The 23,770-nt window shown below is 44.4% G+C and overlaps 1 protein-coding gene across 2 annotated transcripts in view; it reads right to left on the reverse strand.

Annotated features, from left to right (window-relative positions):
• Positions 1–370, reverse strand: part of LOC140489319 (protein kinase C and casein kinase substrate in neurons protein 3) — a 70,467-nt gene extending 70,097 nt beyond the window's left edge. Inside the window, exon 1 of one of the 2 annotated variants that reach the window (XM_072588738.1) lies at positions 98–370. The gene's annotated coding sequence lies outside the window, so the exon portion shown is untranslated. The remainder of the gene's footprint in view (positions 1–97) is intronic. The other variant, XM_072588737.1, reaches the window with a different exon arrangement.
• Between the last annotated feature and the right edge of the window lie 23,400 nt (positions 371–23,770).

Consider the following 23,770-nt stretch of genomic DNA (forward strand, 5'->3'; position numbering starts at 1 on the left):
TTTCTCAAAAAGATAAAGATATACTTGTCGCAATGTTTAGAATTGAAAGTCACAGAAATAGTTGCCCATACACGCAGAAATATTTAAGCAGACTCACCTCAGTCTTTCTCCAAAGTAATGTTGGCTGTGTTTCTTCTTTCTCTTAAACAAATCTAACCAATGGGACTTTCTTTAGAGCTGGGGAGCAGAGTGTCTTCGAGACCCTTGGCGCTGTCTTGAACCCCAGAAATGCCTGTCCTGTCTGATCCCCTGACTCTCTCTCTATTTCTCCCCTCCGACTCTCATTCTTCACGGGGAAAGCTGAGGAGTGTCCCGGAGCATGTGCAGAGTAGGACTGTGGTAGCGCTGGGGAAATTAAACGTCACACCAGCCTGTGAAAGTTCCTGGAGCTGGGAGGGAGGTTAATTCACAAGGGCTGGAGGTTATGTTCTTACTTTTTAAAAAAGACATTTTCACTCCTGAAGGCACTGATTTAAAGTTGAATTGCAATTCTCCAGCCCTTTATACCTCTCCCAAGTAACCCATTCTGCATATGTGGGTGGCCTGGAATTCCATCCCCAAAATGTACCTCACTCCCCTCTCCTTTAAAACACTTTGTAAAACCACATTCCTGATCAAAGCTTTTCGATTATTGTGTCCTCATGTGGCTCATCATCAAAGTTTGTTTGTTTTATCTACTATTTGCAAGTTGTAGCTGGAGCCTGGGAAACATTTAGGGCAGTAAGCTATTTGACCGTGTGAGGCATCAACTAATCGCCCCCCCCCCCCAACTAATACCCATATTTCCTGATTGGGTAACCTGGATTATTTTCTCCCACCACTCTTTTGCCCCTAAATTGAGCCTCTGAATTGTGTTTCTGACTACAGACCCAGCCAACTAAGCACAGAGTGACATCCCCACCTGCTGACTGTGTATATGTGTGTCACACCAGGTACATTAGTACAATCATTGGTAAGTTTCAAATGTTCTTCATTTGATCTGAAGCATTTTGGGCTTTCTAGAGTTATACCGCACAGAAACAGACCCATCGGTCCAACCAGTCCATGTTGACCACGTTCCCAAACTAAACTTGTCCCATTTGCCTGCACTTGGCACATATCCCTCCAAACATTTTGTATTCATGAATTTATCCAAATGTTTTTTAAATATTGTAATTGTACCTGCCTCCACCACTTTCTCTGGCAGTTCATTCCACACACAAACCACTCTCTGTATAATAAAGTTGCTCCTCGTGTACCTCTAAAATCTTTCTCCTCTCACCCTAAAATTTTACGCCTTACTTCTGAACTCCCCCACCATAGGGAAAAGATCTTGTCATGGACCCTATCTATGCCCCTCTTGATTTTATAAACCACTATAAGGTCACCACTCAACCTCCTTAGCTCCAGTGAAAAAAGTCGCAGCCTTTTCAGTCTATTGTTATATCTCATTCCCAGCAAATCTTTTCTGAACCCTCTCCAGTTTAATAATATCGTTCCTATGATAGGTCTACCAGAACTGCACACAGTACACCAGAAAAGGCCTCACCAACATCCTGTACAGCATCAACATGACGTCCCAATTCCTATAGTTTTAAAGGTCTGAGCAATGAAGTTCTTAACCACCCTGTCTCCCTTTGAAAGTTCCTGAAGGGCGTTACAAAAATGCAAGACTTTTCTCCAACATGTGCATTTCATAAGAGTCGTTAGTGTACAATGGCTGCAATTGAACACTGGCATGGTGGTAGTTTTACCTTATTGAATTTCTAGCCTCTACTAATCCCTCCTCACAATTTTATTCATCCATTAGTCTCTTCAAGGGAGGTTGGTTAAACGAGACCTCTATCTTTTGAAATCCATGCAATTTATTACCTCTCCCACTGAGGGTGGGAAGCAGTAATTTTTTTTTGCTGCTGGGTTTGTTTGTCTGTAAACGATATACCTTAAAAAAAAGGATGGATTTCAACAAATCCTTGAAAAACCAATTCAATTTGCCCAAGAACCTGGAACCTTTTAAATAACTCTTTCACTTGGAAAGTTGTGAGTTGTTTCATTTAGAAATGTTGTAGATTGTTTTTAGAATGATTTGGGTTGTATCAGCTGTTGTGGTGAAATTTGTCAAAGCTGTTAAAATGTGAATAGAGTTTTCAGAGCAGGTTGTTAGATTTGGATTGGTTTGTAGCCTCCTCAGTGAGATGGAAGCTCTTAATAAAAATATTGATTTGTTGAACTGTGTGGCCTTGGAGTGATATAATGTAGGTTCACAAGAATGATACCTGAACTTCAGGGGTTAAGTTATCAGGAGAGATTAAACAAACTCTGTGGAGGATCAACCAGGCAGGGAAAATAATTAAGGAAGACCTAGATAATTATAATAACATTGAGTTAATATAGCGTGGAGGAAGTTAGTGCTGAACTGATGCCCTTGTCACTTGTTATATTTTTCTATAGATATTGTTCTACTCTCTCAGTTTAGTGGGAATTACATTAGTTCTTCCTGCTCCTGATGATAAAAGGAAGACAGAGGAATATTATATCAGGTACTTAAAAACATGGAAGGTTTTGATAATCAATGCAGAGAGATTGTTTCCTCTTGTGAGGAAGAACAGAACCAAAGGCCAATGCTATAAAATTGTTATCAAGAAATCAAATTGGAATTCCAAAGAAAGATGAGTGGTGAGACGGCGAATTGTTGAAGTAAATAGGACAAGTGCAATTCAGGGGAAGCTAGACAAGCAAATGATAGAGAAGGGAATACACAGTACAACGGTCAATTTTGATGCAAGGAGGTTTGGTTAAACAGTAGCATGGAAAAGTAGACAAATTGCCTGTTTCTGTGTGCGTATCCTATATAATTCCCACAACAAATTTCTTAAATCTGTCAGACATGTTATGGAATATTCCCCGTGCCTGGATGAGTGCAGTTCTAAAAACACTCAAGACATCCAGGACAAAGCAGGGCTTATGCCCGAAACATCGATTGTCCTGCTCCTTGGATGCTGCCTGACCTGCTGCGCTTTTCCAGCAACACATTTTTCAGCTCATCCAGGACAAAGCAGCCCACTTGATTGACACCACACCCACACCATTCGCTCCCTCCACCACAAACGCTCAATAGCTGCAGTGTGTGCCATCCCCAAAATGATCTGCAAAAATTCACCAAAGCTCTTCAGACATCACCTTCCAAACCTACCACCGCTACCATTTATATGGGTGAGGGCAGCAGGTACAGGTGAACACCACCACCTGCAAGTTCCCCTCCGAGCCACTCATCATCCTGACTTGGAAATATACCGCTGTTCCTTCCCGGTTGCTGGGTCAAAGTCTTGGAATTCCCTCCCTAACAGCAATGTGAATATACCAAAGCAAAACGAACTGCAGAAATTCAAGAAGGCAGCTCACCTCTACCTTCTCAAGGGCAACTACAGACGGGCAATAAGTGTTGATCCAATCATTGACACCCACATCCCATGAATACATAAAAGGAAAATGCACAGGTGGAAAGTTTGGCAGAATTATTTATGCCCAAAATCAGCAATGTTTTTGAGTGAAAGTCAGAGCATCCAAAAAAAAATCAATGCTCCACCTAGTGGCAACTTTAATCAGCAACGTAACCCAATCTCAAAAGCAATGGGCAACCTTGGAATATTTGCAGAACCATGATACAGAGGCAAACATGATTATGTTACTGGACTAGTAAACCAACAGCCTTGACTAACAATCCAGAGACTACAAGTCCAAGCCTCATTGTAATAGTTTCAGAATTTCAGTTCAGCTCAAATCAAAACTGGAAATAAAAGCGACAAGTAATCTGTTACGTTTTCATAAAATCACAACTGTGCATAAAAGACGGAGGGATGATCTTATCAGAAGGGTAAAAATGTTGGAAGGATTCAATAAGGTAGACCTTCCTTCCTCTGTTCTCTGCTCAAAGGCAAGTCCAACTCATAACCCGTGACCTCACCAGTGGCAGAGCAAGTGTATTCCATCCAGAATGGGAATCGAACCCCATTGCTGTTGCACCAATTGAATCCACTCCAGCCAAGTGAACCAGCTGGCCCTTGTATGTCTGAAGCTCTGCCCCTGGATCCAGAACCCAAACTCTGTCCCCTAAATCCAGATCCCAAACTCTGTCCCCTGGATCCAGAACCCAAACTCTGTCCCCTGGATCCAGAACCCAAACTCTCTCCCCTGGATCCAGAACCCAAACTCTATCCTGTGGATCTGTTCTTTGGATCCAGATCCCAAACTCTGTCCCTGGATCCAGATCCCAAACTCTGTCCCCTGGATCCAGAACCCCAGCCAAGGGAAGTGTCACGCCTTTTGAAAGTTTTGTGAGTTTCAATTAGATTATCTCTCAGTTTTTGAAACTCTCAAGAGTATCAGATCCATCTCACCAGCCAAGAATTAGTCCAGTGAATACCCTTCCCACCCCGTTATACTCTCTTCCACCCTCTTCTGCTGGGCTTCTTCCCTGCTGTTATCAGACTTCTGAAGGGACTTCTTTACTGTTAATGCTGATCTCTCACTGTGCTTTCTTAGCAGCTGTAACATTATATCCTGCTCTCTGTTACCCTGATTCTGTTGTTAGTACGATCTGCCTACAAAGCACATAAGACAACATTTTTCACTGAACCTTGGTTCTCTCTAAGGCAAGTATATTACTCTTTAGATAAGGTTAAAACTGTGCACAATACTTCAGGTACTCACCAAGGCACTGTCTGCTTGTAGCAAAGCATTCTGACAGTCATTTTCCTTGGCAACTGATTAAGTCTTTACTGACTGTGGAAACTTCACGTTAGGAAGCTAGTTGAGGAGAGAAGCACAGATAGGTGTTAAAACATTAACCTCCTCTTCGCCCTACCCCTGATATTTAATGGTGCATTCTAAGCTTTGGCTCCTCTGTGAATTTTCTAATTCTATCTAATTAGCCAATGTCACTTATACCTATTGTTATCACATAATAAGCAACCTCTTGTTATTAAGACAAGTGCCTCTGCTTGTTAAGACTCACCAGTGATTCATTCTGGCAAAAGTGAGGACTGCAGATGCTGGAGATCAGAGTCCTGCTCCTCAGATGCTGCCTGACCTGCTGTGCTTTTCCAGCACCACTCTCATCTAAACAGTGATTCATTCTGTACCAGTGTTAACACAACATCTGCTTAGAGTGCGTACTGAAAGTAGGATTGGTGGCAGCACTTTAACCCAACCACAAGCTCCCAAAGATTGGTTCCACAGGCAGCAGTTGAGGTCCTGAGTCATAGGAGTTAAAGTCTTGCTCCATGACTAGGTATTAATGACACTCTAGTGTAGCACTCTTGAAGGAGCTTTCTTTCAGGTGACCTGCCAGAGAATCTCTACCATGTGGAAGGCCATTCAGCCTATCATATTCATACAGATCCTTCGAAGAGCAGCCCACCTAGAATCAACCTTCTATCCTTAACCCCATATTTCCTATGGCTAATCCACCTAGCCTACACATCCTTAGACACTATGAGCAATTTAACATGGCCAATCCACCTAAGCTGCATATCTATGGACTGTGGGAGGAAACTAGACCACCTGGAAGAACCCCACATAGACAAGGGAAGAATATGCAAACTCCGCACAGTCACCTACACTGGTCTCTGGTGCTATGAGGCAGCAGTGCTAACCAATGAGCCACCATGCCACCCTTGGTACATGTTAGATCATGGTCCCGTTTCATCTCTCAGATGGACGTGGCGCTGTTTTGAAGAAGAACAGGTTAGTTCTTCCCAGTGTTTGTCCTTCCTCAATTAGTCTTGAGGCATGACTTATGGAGACAATTCAGCCGCTGATGAAGCCATGACTGAATGCGCCCAAGTTGACCTATCAACTGTTAGTGTCGCCATCCTGTCTCTTCTCTCTGCCTTTGGTGGTATCTTGTGTTGCAAGGTCTTGGCACTTGCTTAATTAGAAAGAAACATATCTGAGTCCTTGTACAGTGCTCAGCAGTACAGCTGAACAGTTTTCATCAACAGGCATGAGTCCTCGGCCTCACAGGAAATCCTTTTAAAAACAAATCCTTGTTCCAATCCAGTTTGAAACATTACACTCTGCTCTGTCCAGCTGTTTCCAAGCCATTCCCAATGTACTGTATATCTTACATAACAAGCTGGGCCACAAACAGGGTCAACACACTGCAGGCTACAGCCTTCCCTGGCTTGTGTTAACATTCTGTGACTGTCCAGCAGAAAAACCGATGTAAGTACATGTTAATTCAGGACAATCTTCATGTCTTCAAAAATTGGAAGGACCTCTTTTAACCAGAGAGTGAGGAGTCTGTGAGACCATTTGGCCCTATGAGCCTCCCCCACTCCCATGCTTTATCATCCAACTTAGTCCCCTTTTCCTGCCTTCTCCAGATAGCCTTTGCTCCTGTTAGCTCTGTGAACTGTATCTAACTCCTCTTAGAGTTATAGGGATGTACAGCACAGAAACAGACCCTTTGATCCTTGAAAGCATTTAATGTTTTAGTTTCAAATGCTTTCTGTGACAGAGTATTGCACAGGCTCATCATTCTCCTGGTGAAGAAATTCCTCCACATCTCAGTCCTCAGTCTACCCTTAGACTGTGACCCCTGGTTCTGGATTCTCTGGTCGTTGGGAATGTCTTTCCTGCATTTACCCTGTTAAGTCCCATTGGAATAGGGTACAGGTTTCCATGAGACTCCCACCCCCATCCCACCCCATCCCACCATTCTTTTAAACACCATTGAACATAGTTCTAACCAATCCGTAAGTCAGAATTGCCGTCCCAGGAATCAGTGTCAAAAAGAGTGGTGCTTGAAAAGCACAGCCGGTCAGGCAGCATCTGAAAAGCAGGCAAGTCAACATTTCCGGCAGACGCCCTTCATCAGCAATGTCCCAGGAATCAGCCTGGTTCACCAATTGCCTGACAAGTGCCCCCTCTGCCCCAGAAAATGTGCCATCTGCGGGCTTTCAGTGAAGACATGGCATAATTTCACTTTACACTGATGCTTTCCATAGCATTCTAATCCAGAGAATAGGCTCACAGCGATATACAGGTCAAATTTTAAGTCTTCCCCTCCTTCAGGAAAGAAATTTGGTTTGGAAGGAACTGGTGAAGCAGGGTAAGGCTACAATAGATTGTTGATAAATTCCTTCTTCCAATAACAAAGCTTAAAAAAAAATCTTCTAACACCATTACAGGGCAAGCAAACATGGTTAACATTAACTAAAAACAACCACCACTGAGTTGTGGGAGGCCGATTGGAAAGAAAGATGAAAGGGATCTACAGCTGAGTAACATGTTTGTTTCCCCTTCCCCCTCCCCAAAGTTTCCTGCAAATAAAAACAACAACCGCTAGATCCATTAAAGAGGCTTCAGTCTCATAAAATGCCCCACGGCACTTCGCAACAAGATTACAATGTAAAATCCGAATGAAGACTGGCAACCAAAAGCTCACTGGAAGAGGTCAGATTTAAGGAATGCCTTGGAGATGGAAAGAGACTTAAAGGGGTTTAGGAAGAGAATTCCAAAGCTTAGGGTTCGGGCAGCTGGAAGTGCGGCTGCTAATGGTGGAGTAAATAATATTGGAGATGTTCAAGAGGCTCTGGGGTTAGATGGTTGCAGGATTGTGGAGGCTGGAGGAAATTACAGAGATCAGGAGGGACAAGGTTCAATAAGTAGAACTGAGACCAGTCTTCATTGGTCTCACTCCAGCGTCAGTGCAACCTCACTGTAACCTCTGTGGTCCATATTCAAATTGGAGGCGCAGAGAGGGTGAATATTCCTCCCCGCTCCATATAACGTGTGTCCATAGCTCCTAATATTCCAAACTAACAGCTGTCAGTGTAAAAATAAACACACATCTTTCCAGTAACTGAATAGCCACTTGCCCAGGATCCCAGCTGTAGGATACATTTCAGAGAGGGGAGGAGGGTCCATTAATTTCCCTACCAAATTTGGCAAGTGGTCTATCGCCCTGACCTTCAGAGCACTTGCAAAACAGACAACAGGAGGATCTGGTTTCCAATAAAGCTTGTTATTTCATGGAATCAAAGAATTGTTACAGTGCAGGGCGAGGCCACTCAGCCCCCTGTGTATGCACCAGCTGTCTGAATAAGCAATTCATTTGTGTACCTTCCCCTACCTTTGCCTGCCAACCCTGCACCTTCTTCCTTTTCAGAAACTGGTTCAATTTCCTATTGATTGAACCTGCCTACACCATGCTCTCAGGTAGTGCTTTCCCCAGACCCTAACCACTGACTGCAAAAAGGTTTCTCTTTGTGTTTGTGTTGCTTTTGCTAGTTACTTCCAATTTGTGCCTGTTTAGTCTCGGTCCTTCAACTAGTGGGAACAGTTTCTCCATATCTACTCTATCTGGTACTGTCATGATTTTGAAACCAATCTTCTCTCAACCTTCCCTTTCGGAAGGAAAACAGACCCAAATTCTATCTGTGTAACTGAAGCACCTCAACACAAGAACTATTCTTTTTTTAAAATTAGATTCCATACGGCGTGGAAACAGGCCCTTCGGCCCAACCAGTCCACACCGATCCTCCGAAGAGTAACCCACCCAGACCCATTTCTGACTAATGCACGTATCACTATGGGGCAATTTAGCGTGGCCAATTCACCTGACCTGCACACCTTTGGACTGTGGGAGGAAACCGGAGCACCCGGAGGAAACCCACGCAGACACGGGGAGAATGTGCAAACTGCACACAGACAGTTGCCTGAGGCTGGAATCAAACCTGGTGCTGTGAGGCAGCAGTGCTAACCACTGAGCCACCGTGCTACCCTTCCTGCGAATCTTTTCTGCACCCTCCCGATTGGCATCGAAAGGTACCAGCTGCCAAATGCCCACAGTCAATGCCACTTGAAACCCTCATTAGGTCCCATGAGCATGATAATGAGAGGCTTCTGTGCACCTCTTTTAGGATGCTACTCCCCACTCCAGCATAAACTGGGCAAGGCAACCACAGGTTACCAATGGCCAGTGCCACTGACTGCCAATGGCTGCCACTGAAAATCCGTTTATTATTTTGCTCCCCTTTTCTGTAGAGCTAGGAGGAGCAAAAAACATACCAAGAATTATCAAAGTTAAAAATCACATGACACCAGTTTAGAGTCCAACAGGTTTATTTGAAAGCACTAGCTTTCAGAGCACCACAACTACCTGATGAAGGAGCAGCGCTCCGAGAGCTAATGCTTCCAAATAAACCTGTTGGACTATAACCTGGTGTTGCATGATTTCTAACTTTGTCCACCCCAATCCAACACCAACATCTCCAAGTCAAGATTTATCAACATATTGTAAAGACCACATCTTCCTATATCATAAGAATCATAGAATCCCTACAGTGTGGAAGCAGGCCATTTGGCCCATCGAGTCCACACTGACCCTTAAAGAACATACTACACAGACACATCTCTGCAATTCTCACAGCTAATCCACCTAACCTGAATATCCATGAACATTATGAGGCAATTTAGCACGGCCAATCCAACTGACCGATTTGTGGGAGGAAACCAGAGCACCTGGAGGAAACCCATGTAGACACGGAGAGACCATGCAAACTTCACACAAACAGTAGCCTGGTGCTGTAAGGCAGCAGTGCTAACCACTGAGCCACCGTGCCACTGCATCCTTTAGTTTGACAGTGGATCAAGACTGAAAACGTATTACTTTGAGTCAAAGGTGTTATATGGCTGCAGTTTTAAAACATTGTCTTTACTGGAGTTGGTTACAGATTGCAAAACAAATGGACCTAGCAGGAGCAATAGAAACTCCGTTACTGTGTGGGAACATCAATGCCAGACAAAAAACAAACCTCTCTGTTCATGATGAACCTGCTCAGTGTCATAGCATTGGTTTTCCATTGACCATTCGGATTGGATGTGGAAGAACTTTACTTCACGGGCCCCTGAGGAGGAGACCAGGTACTGTGTGTGAGTGAAAGCAGCAGAGAGAATCTAACTTCTAGGGGGAAACCATCAAGATGTGTTTTGTCTTCCCCCTTTCCGTTGTGTGAAAGGTACCAGCAACTCTCGCTAGCTGTTGGCATCCACCTTTTCCTGCAGACTTTTTCCACCCACCTGCCAAAAGAAGAGAAAATTAAACCTTCCAAAGTGTTCAAAGGCTGAATTATCAAGCAGTGAATGAAAGACTCAGAGCTTTGAGGCAAACAATCTCAAGTCATCATCAAAGAACTGAAAAGGTATTGAAGGAAACCCAAGACATCAAACTAAAACCACTTTCTGAATCCTATACCCCACATTAGCCCTATTAAACTGTATTTTTCACTGTTTATTTCACTGTTAAAATTTATGTCTTTTATGCATGTCTATGTGTGTGTCTCAATAGTTACAAGAAAGCGCAAAATCATAGAGTTTTAAGTTAGAAGTTCATGTTTTTTCTTACCATCAGTTAAAGACAATTTGTTCATAATGTTCTGGTTAAATAAACCTGGTAGGGTATATTCTTTTGACATGAGTTTTCAGTCTGGTAAATTGGGTAGTTTAACTAAATCTTTTTACATTTTTATGACTGCAGGTGTAGCAGGACTTTATTTCCAGCATGTGATCCCAATGGGTCAGAAAAACGTCAACAGCAAATTCAAGAAGGCACCTTCAAGACAGGGTCATAGAGTCATAGAGAAGTACAGCACTGAAACAGACCCTTTGGTCCAACTCATCCATATCCTAAACTAATCTAGTCCCATTTCCCAGCACCCGGTCCATATCCCTCTAAACACTTTCTATTCATATACCCATCCAGATGCCTTTTAAATGTTGTAATTGTTCCAGTATCCACCACTTCCTCTGGCAGCTCACTCATATTTGCACCACCCTCTGCATGAAAAAGCTGCCCCTTAGGTCCCTTTTAAATCTTTCCCCTCTCAACCTAAACCTATGTCCTCTAGTTCTGGACTCCCCCACTCCAGGGAAAAGACCTTGTCTATTCATACTGTCCATGCTCCTCATGATTTTATAAACCTCTATAAGGTCACCCCTCAGCCTCCAATGCTCCAGGGAAAACAGCCCCAATCTATTCAGCCTCTCCCTATAGTTCAAACTATCCAACCTTGGCAACATCCCTGTAAATTTTTTCTGAACCCTTTCAAATTTCACAACATCCTTCCTATAGGAGAGAGACCAGAATTGCATACAATATTCCAAAAGTGGCCTCACCAATGTCCTAGGTAAATACAAGGACTGCAGATGCTGGAAACCAGAGTCTAGATTAGAGTAGTGCTGGAAAAGCACAGCAGGCCAGGCAGCATCCGAGGAGCAGGAAAATCGATGTTTCAGGCAAAAGCCTTTCATCAGGAATAGAACCAATGTCCTGTACAGCGGTAGCATGACCTTCCAACTCCTTTACTCAACCTTTGGGAGCAACAAAGCAGTAAGTTTTTAGGAACATATAAATACTGGTTTGCATCAAAACTGGTACTTGAACCAGCACTCCCATTGAGCAAAGTTATCCATTGGTAGCATGGGATCACAAAATTAAACCATCTGATTTCAACAGCAGAAGAAGCTTTATGTCATTTCTTTAATTGTCTAAATTATTGGGTAACTTAATCTCCTGATGCTTGAATCGGGGGAAACTTTCTGAAGTTAGCTATGAGCTTTCCTCTTTTTTATTGCCTCACCTGGGGTTTACCAATGTTACGAACTGGATTGCAGGTTGCACTATCTAATACATCTGGTTGATATTGTTGGGACCAGGATCCTTTATTGTTCTTCTCATTCAACCTCATGTCCGTCCCCTTCTCTGACCGTCTGTATATATCGGGTTGGATCATGGAAACATTTTCATACAACTTTTATGAAAAGTGTCTTGGTGGTACGGAGCTTGAACCTTGTTAAAGAAAGAGACAGTTTGCTAACTTTTTTTGTCTTGTTGTTTTCAGGACAAATGCAAGAATGGCAGAATTCAAAGTCTCAGAACAATTTACAATACAGGAGCAAAGTATCCCAATTAATTTGGTTCCCTACAGTATGGAAACTGGCCATTTGGCCTAACAAGTCCACACCAACCCTCCGAAGAGTATCCCACCAAACCCATTTCCCTCTGACTAATGCACCAAACACTGTGGGCAATTTAGCCTGACCTGTTCACCTAACCTGCACATTTTTGGACTGTGGGAGGAAACCAGAGCACCTGGATGAAACCCACGCAGACATAGGGAGAATGTGCAAACTCCACACAAACAGTTGCCCGAGGCGAGAATCGAACGGAGGTTCCTGGCACTGTAGGGCAGCAATACTAACCACTGAGCCACGTGCCACCTAATTGGTTGACAAGTCAACTCTGATAGGCTGAGGTGTTGCAATGGGAAGAATAACAGTAAAACTATAGGTTTACCAATCTCCCGGTATTAACAACCATAATCAACAGCTAAATTAAGATGATTGAGCTTGTAAAGTGGCTTGTTTAAGCTTGCGAGAAGTGACACATATTTGTACGTTTCAGGGCCTTGTTCTCTGCAAACAAAAGGAATTTGTTCAAATGCACAATATTTTTTAATTACCTGGGAGTTTGGGATGCCTGTCATTCCCCACTGCTTTCTCCATGGCAATACCTTGGAAAATATGAGTGGCAATGGGATGAGGCTTGTATTTCAGTCATACTTGTAAGCCTGAGTCTCAATTAGTTACATAGCAACAGGCTGTCCACGTCTTTCCACTGCAGGCTCTATCAGGGTAAAGGTGGACAGTCAACAGTATCCCTACTTGTCATCTTCCTGTCTGAGTAAATGTCCCTGCCACCAAATTTGGGGAGGCCATTAAATTCTGTCCAGCATGTTTGCTTGTGTTGTCCTTGTCTCTTTCAGTTTCTTTTCATCTGTGCAGATCTTATACAAATGTCTCAATCTTCCACTACCTGTCTCTACTTGTTATTTTCTGGATTAGTGGTGCTGGAAGAGCACAGCAGTTCAGGCAGCATCCAAGAAGCTTCAAAATCGACGTTTCGGGCAAAAGCCCTTCATCAGGAATAAAGGCAGTGAGCCTGGAGCGTGGAGAGATAAGCTAGAGGAGGGTGGGGGTGGGGAGAAAGTAGCATAGAGTACAATGGGTGAGTGGGGGAGGGGATGAAGGTGATAGGTCAGGGAGGAGAGGGTGGAGTGGATAGGTGGAAAAAGGAGATAGGCAGGTAGGACAAGTCTGGACAAGTCATGGGGACAGCGCTGAGCTGGAAGTTTAGAACAAGAGTGAGGTGGGGGAAGGGGAAATGAGGAAACTGTTGAAGTCCACATTGATGCCCTGAGGTTGAAGTGTTCCGAGGCGGAAGATGAGGCGTTCTTCCTCCAGGCGTCTGGTGGTGAGGGAGCGGCGGAGAAGGAGGCCCAGGACCTCCATGTCCTCGGCAGAGTGGGAGGGGGAGTTGAAATGTTGGGCCACGGGGCGGTGTGGTTGATTGGTGCGGGTGTCCCGGAGATGTTCCCTAAAGTGCTCTGCTAGGAGGCGCCCAGTCTCCCCAATGTAGAGGAGACCGCATTGGGAGCAACGGATACAATAAATGATATTAGTGGATGTGCAAGTAAACCTTTGATGGATGTGGAAGGCTCCTTTAGGGCTTTGGATAGAGGTGAGGGAGGAGGTGTAGGCGCAGGTTTTACAGTTCCTGCGGTGGCAGGGGAAAGTGCCAGAATGGGAGGGTGGGTCGTAGGGGGGCGTGGACCTGACCAGGTAGTCACGGAGGGAACGGTCTTTGCGGAAGGCGGAAAGGGGTGGGGAGGGAAATATATCCCTGGTGGTGCGGTCTGTTTGGAGGTGGCGGAAATGTCGGCGGATGATTTGGTTTATGCGAAGGTTGGTGGGGTGGAAGGTGAGCACCAGAGGCGTTCTGTCCTTGTTACGGTTGGAGGGGTGGGGTCCACTTGCCTATCTCCTTTTCCACCTATCCACTCCACCCTCTCCTCCCTGACCTATCACCTTCATCCCCTCCCCCACTCACCCATTGTACTCTATGCTACTTTCTCCCCACCCCCACCCTCCTCTAGCTTATCTCTCCATGCTTCAGGCTCACTGCCTTTATTCCTGATGAAGGGCTTTTGCCTGAAATGTCGATTTCAAAGCTCCTCGGATGCTGCCTGAACTGCTGTGCTCTTCCAGCACCACTAATCCAGAATCTGGTTTCCAGCATCTGCAGTCATTGTTTTTACCTCTACTTGTTGTTTCCCTATATGTATACATCTCCCACAATCATTTGAATTAATTCCTGAAATGCTTTTGTCTCCCTCTTGACATCACTGCCTCTTTAAAATTGCTGTTTTGTTACTTCCATTCCCACTGTTGCCATCTGTTCTTATTGCACTTCAGCCTGGGAGACGAGGTGTCTCACTGTTGGTAAACCCGTGCTTTAGACACTTTCTCATGCAGTGAGGGCTGGAACGCTAATTCTGTTTAACGTACAGCTTGTCTTGAGCAATGTGGTGCATTGGAAATTAAACAGCTGGAAGACATGTGAGATTTCGCATTCAATCTGAAGGATTAAATACATTACTTCAAGAAAGCACGAAGAGTGCATGAAGATACCGATTAATGTGTTCGCAGATCAGTGCACCTGAATCGTTCAGTTGATAAAGGATCTATTTCAAATCTGGCCCTATACAATAATCCTTGGCATGTGCTTAATCTACCGTCAGGACAAATACCAACACGTGACCCAGTCAAACTAAAAACCCTTTTCAAAATTCATTCTCAATGCAGGTACCACTGGGATTTGTTGCCCATTCATTGTTTGAGAAGGTGGTGCTGGACAGTGTCAGTATTTAACAGGTCCAGTTCGTGGATATTAAAAACCGAGTTATATGGTTAATGAGATAGGTTACATCTGTACCTGAGTGTTCTTGCAGATGGTGCCTGTGTTTCCATTGGTGCACTTGAAGGTTTTCAATATTGATGGGCATTGTGGGAGTGGGATGGATTGTTTCCCCCACCCGTGACATGTTAATTCCCTAGGGTTACAATGCTCCTGATATCAGTTTTTTTTGTTTGATATGGTTTCGTTTCATTTTTGACAGCAAGACAGTACTGACATCTGTGTATAAAGATGAGACAGCTAACACCAGGGCGTGGTTGCTTCGAGCGGAAATGTAGCAAGCAATAAACAGTCCTCAACAAAACATCTTAGTCTTGGTGTATTCTTAAATAATTGGGTTTGGAGGCAGCCCTCCTTGAGCTGCTGAAAAATGTGTTGCTGTAAAAGCACAGCAGATCAGACAGCATCCAAGGAGCAGGAGCCCTTCTTCTTATGCCCGAAACGTCGATTCTCCTGCTCCTTGGATGCTACCTGACCTGCTGCGCTTTTCCAGCAACACATTTTTCAGCTCTGATCTCCAGCATCTGCAGTCGTCATTTTCTCCTCCTTGAGCTGCTGTAATCTAATTGGTGAAGATGCTCCCACAGTGCTGTCAGGGAAGGAGTTCCAGGATTTTGACCCAGTGATGTGGAAGCAACCGTGATACCTGTTGGGGAGGTGATGACATAGTCAAGCAGAGACACTGATAATATTCTGGGGACCCGGGTTTGAATCCTACCAGGCAGATAGTGAAATTTGAATTCAATAAAAACTGGAATTAGAAGTCTAATGATGATTGTCGATTGTTGGAAAAGAACCCATCTGGTTCACTAATATCCATTAGGGAAGGAAACTGCTGTCCTTACCTGGTCTGACCTACACGTGACTCCAGATCCACAGCAACATGGTTGACTCTTAGCTACCCTCTAGGCAAATAGGGATGGCAAATAAATGCTGGCCGAGCCAGTGACACCCTCATCCTGTGAAGGAATTTTTTAAAAGTCAGCATGGTGAATGTCTTGGAGGGGAGTGTGGCAGTGGTGGTTTTCCTGAGAAGCTGCTGTCCTTGTCCTTCTAGGTGATGGAGAGTACCAATTTGTGAGGTGTTACCGATGAAGTCTTGGCTTAGTAAAGACAGTGCCACAGACCATTATCCCATAATTCGACAATCCACATTCTTGTCCTTAGGCTGGAGGAGATACCATGAGCTGGGCTGCTGTCTGCTTCCTAGTCCAGGGCAAGGTGAGAAGTGCACAAAGTTTTCAGGAAGCATGCCACTTTACCTGAGTATTGAGATCAAGCCCATGCTGTCCATCTTCTCTGGAGTCTTGGTGTCTATTAATGAAGGCAATATCTGCTGACACCAGCCGCTCACAGCAAAGCCGCACATGTGTAGACTTCACAGTGTGAAGAAATTGCATGTGCTGTGGAATTGTTTATCTCAGTGAAGCGTGCCTTGATGGAAAATATTTAGGAACCACCTTCCTCATTAATGACTTGCATTCTGGTGAGGATGGAATTGCACCAAAGTGTGATACCACTACTGGTGAACCACTTGGTGGTATTTATTAGCTAGAATCATGCATGAAGGTTGGTAATCTGCAAACCTTGCAGACTAGCATCAGAGAACTTTATTCCAGCCAGACTTAGTGCATTGAATCGAAGGAGGGAGATCATTAGTTCAGCCACCACATATTACCTGACACAGCACAATTTTGCTGAAAGAACTGTAGACAACATCTTCGGATATCACCTCTGCACTGTCAGGTAACTCAGCAAGCGCACTCAAGAAACTAAGAATATTGTGACCTAATTGGCCCATTTTTTACACTTGACTGTGCAGTTATCTTGTCAATCACTGATGGAGAAGATAGCAAGAACTTTCAGATCTGAACATTGGGAAGGAAGAAGAGAATTCTCTTGGGAGACATAAACAAAGTTTGCGGCTACAAGGAACGTCGGAAAAGTCAAAATTGAGAACAAGTTTTGCCCATAATCATAATCTTTCCAATACTTTCCAGATGTCCTTATTTCTTGTGCTTGGTAAAGCAAGCAATTATTTGCAATTGTAGCTCTTAGATGATGGTCTGAGGCCGTAATATTCATCTAAAAAGGAACATAGAGATTTGTAGCACAAAAGAAGTAAGTCAATCAGTCAAGGCAGGCAGAGACAAAGCAGAGAACAAGGTAGGACTGATAAATTAAACTGCATTTATTTCAATGCAACCTCCTAACAGGGAAGGCAGATGAACTCAGGGCATGGTTAAGAACATGGGACTGGGATATCATAGCAATTACAGAAACATGGCTCAGGAATGGTCAAGACTGGCAGCTTAATGTGCCAGGATACAAATACTATAGGAAGGATAGAAAGGGAAACAAGAGAGGAGGGGGAGTGGTGCTTTGAAAAGGGAGAGCATTGAGGGTTTAATTAAGAAAATTGAGGGTTTAATTAAGAAAAAGAAGGAAGCATATATCAGATATAGACAAGAGAGATAGAGAAAATCCTGAGAAGAGTATAAAGGCAGTAAGAGTATACTTAAGATGGAAATCAGGAGGGCAAAAAGGGAACATGAGATAGCTTTGGCAAATAGGGTTAAGGAGACTCCAAAGAGATTTTACAAATACATTAAGGACAAAAGGATAACTAGGAAGCAAATAGGGCCCCTCAAAGATCAACAAGGCAGCCTTTGTGTGGAGTCGCAGGAGATGGGGGCGATACTAAATGAGTATTTTGCATCTGTGTTTACTGTGGAAAAAGGACATGGAAGATTTAGAATATAGGGAAATAGATGGTGACATTTTGAAAAATGTTCATATTACAGAGGAGGAATTGCTGGATGTCTTGAAATGCATACAGGTAGATAATTCCCCAGGACCTGATCAGGTGTACCCTAGAATTCTGTGGGAAGCTAAGGAAGTGATTGCTGGGCCTCTTGCTGAGATATTTGTATCATTGATAGTCACAGGTGAGGTGCTGGAAGATTGGAGGTTGGCTAAGGTGGTGCCACTGTTTCAGAAGGGTGGTAAGGACAAGCCAGGGAACTATAGACCGGTGAGCCTGACGTTGGCAGTGGGCAAGTTGTTGGAGGGAATCCTGAGGGACAGGATTTACATGTATTTGGAAAGGCAAGGACTGATTAGGGATAATCAACATGGCTTTGTCTGTGGGAAGTCATGTCTCACAAACTTGATTGAGGTTTTTGAAAAAGTAACAAAGAAGATTGATGAGGGCAAAGCGGCGGACGTGATCCATATGGACTTCAGTAAGGTGTTCGACAAGGTTCCCCATGGGAGATTGGTTAGCAAGGTTAGATCTCATAGAATACAGGGAGAACTAGCCATTGGATACAGAACTCGCAGGTAGAAGACAGAGGGTGATGGTGGAGGGTTGCATTTCAGACTGGAGGCTTGTGACCAGTAGAGTGCCACAGGATTGATACTGTGTCCTCTACTTTTCATCATTTATATGAACGATTCAGATATGAACACAGGAGGTTTCATTAGTAAGTTTGCAGATGACACCAAAATTGGAGGTGTAGGGGACAACGAAGAAGGTTACCTCACATTACAATGGGATCTTGATCAGATGGGCCAATGGGCTGAGGAGTGGCAGATGGAGTTTAATTTAGATGAATGTGAGGTGCTGCATTTTGGGAAAGCAAATCTTAGCAGGACTTATACACTTAATGGTAAGGTCCTAGGGAGTGCTGCTGAACAAAGAGACCTTGGAGTGCAGGTTCATAGCTCCTTAAAAGTAGAATCGCAGGTAGATAGGATAGTGAAGAAGGTATGCTTTCCTTTATTGCTCAGAGCATTGAGTATAGGAGTTGGGAGGTCATGTTGTGGCTGTACAGGATGTTGGTTAGGCCACTTTTGGAATATTGCGGGCAATTCTGGTCTCCTTCCTATTGGAAGGATGTTGTGAGACTTGAAAGGGTTCAGAAAAGATTTACAAGGATGTTGCCAGGTTTGGAGGAATTGAGCTAGAGGAAGAGGCTGAATAGGCTGGGCCTGCTTTTCCTGGAGCGTCAGAGGTTGAGGGGTGACCTCATAGAGGTTTATAAAATCATGAGGGGCATGGATAGGGTAAATAGACAAAGACTTTTCCCTGGGGTGGGGGAGTCCAGAACTAGAGGGCATAGGTTTAGGGTGAGAGGGGAAAGATATAAAAGGGACCTAAGGGATAACTTTTTCACGCAGAGGGTGGTATGTGGATGGAATGAGCTGCCAGAAGAAGTGGTGGAGGCTGGTACAATTTCAACATTTAAAAAGCATTTGGATAGGTACATGAATAGGAAGGATTTTGTGGGATATGGACCAAATGCTGGCAACTGGGTCTAGATTAGGTTAGGATATCTGGTTGGCATGGACAAGTTGGACTGAAGGGTCTGTTTCCATGTTGTACATCTCTATGGCTCTATAACTCGCTTATACACTCCCCATCTTTGCATACGGGACACAATCCCTCGTTTTTAAAATAATCTTTTTCCTATTTAACCCCACAATCAAGATTACAGAGAAATAAAAAGACATGGTCTTTGCAACTGACATGTCCTCATGTCCAGAAGAATTATATCCTGGTGTCCTAAAAGAGTTGGTGAGTGAGGTAGGTAGATGTATTGTTGTGTAATTGAGGAAGGTAAAGGGTGATTGGATTGAAGTGCATAGGTCCTGAATGGTATTGAATGGTGGATATGGGAACAATGTTTCCTCTTGTGGGTGATCTCCAGACTAGGGGACATTGTTTTAGGACAGAGATTAGGAGGTTTTTTTTGTCTCAGAGGGTTGTGCAACTTTGGAAGTCTTTGCCTCACAAGATGCTGGAGGCAGGGTCATTGAATATTTTTAAGACAGAATTAGCCAGTTTCTTGTTCGGCAGGGGATTCAAAGGTATTTGCAGGAAGGTGGGAATGTGGAATTCGAACTGCGAACAGATCGAAAGTGGGACCGGGCTCAAGAGACTGAATGGTCTACTTCTGCTTCTATTTCGTGTTCATATGTGAAGAGTAATAGCACACTCTTAAGTCACGAAAGGTGCTATATAAATGCAAGTGTCTCCTGGATACCAGTCCTTCAGCTACCAGGCACTAAACCCTGCCTTTTCCTAGTTCACTGTTTCTCTTCTTCTCTTTCGATAGGAGCAGCACGGTGACTCAGTGGTTAGCACTGCTGCCTCACAGCGTGAAGGACCAGTTTTGATTCCACCCTCGGGCAACTGTCTGTGTGGAGTTTGCACATTCTTCCCGTGTCTGTGTGGGTTTCCTCTGGGTGCTCCGATTTCCTCCCACAATCCAAAGATGTGCAGGTTAGGTGAATTGGTTGTGCTAAATTACCCAGTGTTCAGGGATGTGTAGGTTAGGCGCATTAGTCAAGGGTAAATGTAGAGCAATAGGATAGGGGAATGGTCTGGGTGGGTTACCCTTCGGAGGGTCGGTGTGGACTTGTTGGGCCAAATGGCCTGTTTCCACACTGTAGGGATTCTATGAAAGATATTCCCTAAACACCTTGCTGAATCGCTTCAGTCTTCCCTATGTGGCTCAGTGTCAGAGTTTTGTTTTGCTGATGCTCCTGTGAAGAGATAAGTGGCATTTTGCTAAGTCAGTGCTTATACAAACATAGGTTGTGGCTGGAAGGGTATCTGAGAATTGGGAGTGATATCGATTTCAAACAGTATTGAGGTCTAGGAAAGTACCATAATTCGATCACTAGTCTTTCAGTAAACTGTGTGATCCTCTCAACCTTCAAGAAATGCCTAGTACTATAAGTATGAGCTCTGTTTGTCCAAACTGTACAAGCAGCGAACTTAGTGAGCTTCCAAACAATTGGCTGAAGGCCCTGGCAATTACAGGTTCAGCACAAGTGATAGCAAGTGGAATAATTTGAGGTTGTCAGTTAGGAATTTAATACACACAGGAAGCCTGTAGGCGGGCCATTGATTAAGCTGCCTGGTCCATCTGAGGCAGCAGATCAAGCCACTTGGGGAGTTCTTCAGTAAAGCAGTGAAGAAATGCTCTATTGCTAAAGGTGCTGACCTTCACATCGTGTGTCATACCAAGGACCCATTTATCTGTTCCAGTTAAGGAGCACAAATGGCTTTAAAGAAAGTCACCAAGTGTTCTTTTGCTGCCTTAGCCACCATTCGTCCTGTCATTGACAGGGCTACAAAATGTATGAACTGCTCATTCACTCACTGATGATAATAGGGCGCAGATTGACTGCCAAGTATGGCTATGTAACAAGAGCTCTTTGTGCTTCAAAGTAACTCTCTGTTTGTAAAGGGCTTTAAGATGTTTCTGAAGATGTAAGCTGCTACAGGTACAGTATCTCAAAATCAGCAAGCTCTGGACCCAGGCCATGCCAGATTCAGATTTCATTAGATTTCAGGCCCGGGGTGGGTCAAGTCAGATTGGATAGAGGGTGAGAGTTGCTTTGTTGCTGGGATAGAACAGTGCATGAAGCATCAAAACTAATAACTTAGTCTGGTGCCACACCACACTAATTCAAGTCCTGGCTGAAATGTCCAACTAAGGTTTCTTTAATTCTTACTCAATTAGTACTGATGTGAAAATGTCTGGTTTTTGGACCATTGTGATATATGAACAGCCAGACTTGAGATTTTGTACCTGTGTATAAATGTTCATGTTAGGGCTCTTATGGGGTGCAGCAATCGGGTGATTACCTTTGACCCGGAAGCCTTAATCGGAGCTGTATTGTAAAATGTCTGAACAGGTTAATTAGGAAACTATTTTGTAAAAGCAAGTATTCCACTTTCCCGATTACTATCGTGCTGAATAAGACTCATCTGAACAAAGAACTCAGTGCATTGAAGGTGTGAGTGGGAAAATGGGAATACATTAATACATTTGAGGGTTAGATTACTTGACTGTTTATCTCATTGCTGTTTGTGGGATCTTGCTGTGTGAAGTTGACTGCTGTGCTTTCTACATTATGACAGTAACTGGACTTCAATAAACACTTCATTGGATGTACAGTGAATAGGGACATCTTTGAGTTGTCAAAGGTGCTATAAAATTGCAACTGGAGAAGAATATATCTGGAGGCCATCAATATAAGGTCAAGAGTGAAGGGTCAAGAGTAGCTTTATTTGTCATTTCTACCACCTACAACAGATACAGGAAAAACGAGTCAGCGTTCCTCCAGGACCAAGGTGCTACTTGGACAGCACAAACTACATGATCATACACAAGACAGCATAAAGTGCATAAGAAGTTCAAAACACGCAAGACAGCACAGTAATTCCTGACAGGAAAAGACAATAGGCACAGTGGTGGACAAATTACAGTGTAATAATGAATATCATTAATAAACCATTGTTCTAGCAGCAATTTGAAAAGTTGTGCAAAGAATTTCAGATGGAAAAGAGTCCGATCATACTGTGTTCAGAGGCTTTGTGGCCCAGGGGAAGAAACTGTTGCACAGTCTGGCCGTGAGAGACGGAACGCTCAGCATCTTCTGCCAGATGGCAGAAAGGAGAAGAGTACTGGATTAGTGGTGCTGGAAGAGCACAGCAGTTCTGGCAGCATCCAACGAGCAGCAAAATCGACGTTTCGGGCAAAAGCCCTTCATCAGGAATAAAGGCAGTGAGCCTGAAGCATGGAGAGATAAGCTAGAGGAGGGTGGGGGTGGGGAGAGAGTAGCATAGAGTACAATGGGTGAGTGGGGGAAGAGATGAAGGTGATAGGTCAAGGAGGAGAGGGTGGAGTGGATAGGTGGAAAAGGAGATAGGCAGGTTCAACAAGTCCGGACAAGTCAAGGAGAGTGTGCTTGAGCTGGAAGTTTGAAACTAGGATGAGGTGGGGGAAGGGGAAATGAGGAAGCTGTTGAAGTCCACATTGATGCCCTGGGGTTGAAGTGTTCCGAGGCGGAAGATGAGGCGTTCTTCCTCCAGGCGTCTGGTGGTGAGGGAGCGGCGGTGAAGGAGGCCCAGGACCTCCATGTCCTCGGCAGAGTGGGAGGGGGAGTTGAAATGTTGGGCCAGGGGGCGGTTTGGTTGATTGGTGCAGGTGTCTCGGAGATGTTCCCTAAAGCGCTCTGCTAAGAGGCGCCCAGTCTCCCCCAATGTAGAGGAGACCACATCGGGAGCAACAGATACAATAAATGATATTAGTGGATGTGCAGGTAAAACTTTGATGGATGTGGAAAGCTCCTTTAGGGCTTTGGATAGAGGTGAGGGAGGAGGTGTGGGCACAGGTTTTACAGTTCCTGCGGTGGCAGGGGAAAGTGCCAGAATGGGAGGGTGGGTTGTATGGGGGTGTGGACCTGACCAGGTAGTCGCGGAGGGAACGGTCTTTGCGGAAGGCGGAAAGGGGTGGGGAGGGAAATATATCCCTGATGGTGGGGTCTTTTTGGAGGTGGCGGAAATGTCGGTGGATGATTTGGTTTATGCGAAGGTTTGTAGGGTGGAAGGTGAGCACCAGGGGCGTTCTGTCCTTGTTACGGTTGGAGGGGTGGGGTTTGAGGGCAGAGGTGCGGGATGTGGACGAGATGCGTTGGAGGGCATCCCTCCGCGACTACCTGGTCAGGTCCACACCCCCCTACGACCCACCCACCTTCAATCAGTCTGTTATCTTGTGGCTATTTCCCAGGCAGACTGTAAGATCTTGTAAAAACCGAAAGAACTGCGGGTGCTGTAAATCAGCAACAAAAACAGAAATTGCTGGAAAAGCTCAGCAGGTCTGGCAGCATCTATGGAGAGAAATCAGAGTTAGTGTTTCAGGTTAAGTGACCCTTCCTCAGAACTGCAAGATCTTGTATTTGGCTGGTTTAGTGGTTAGCCTGAACTGCATCAAAGGAGCTATTCCTAACTATATGTATTTACCCAGTAAAGGACATGAGGTTGGATTAATCAGAAACAGAATGCTAGAGAAACCCAGTAAGTTGGCAGCATCTGTGGAGAGAGAAACAGAGCTAACTCTTCTCTGGAACCTCGTTAAGAGTCATATTGGACTCAAACATTTAATACTTTCT

The sequence above is a fragment of the Chiloscyllium punctatum genome, chromosome 18 (assembly GCF_047496795.1).
Source record: "Chiloscyllium punctatum isolate Juve2018m chromosome 18, sChiPun1.3, whole genome shotgun sequence".
NCBI classification, from domain to species: domain Eukaryota; kingdom Metazoa; phylum Chordata; class Chondrichthyes; order Orectolobiformes; family Hemiscylliidae; genus Chiloscyllium; species Chiloscyllium punctatum.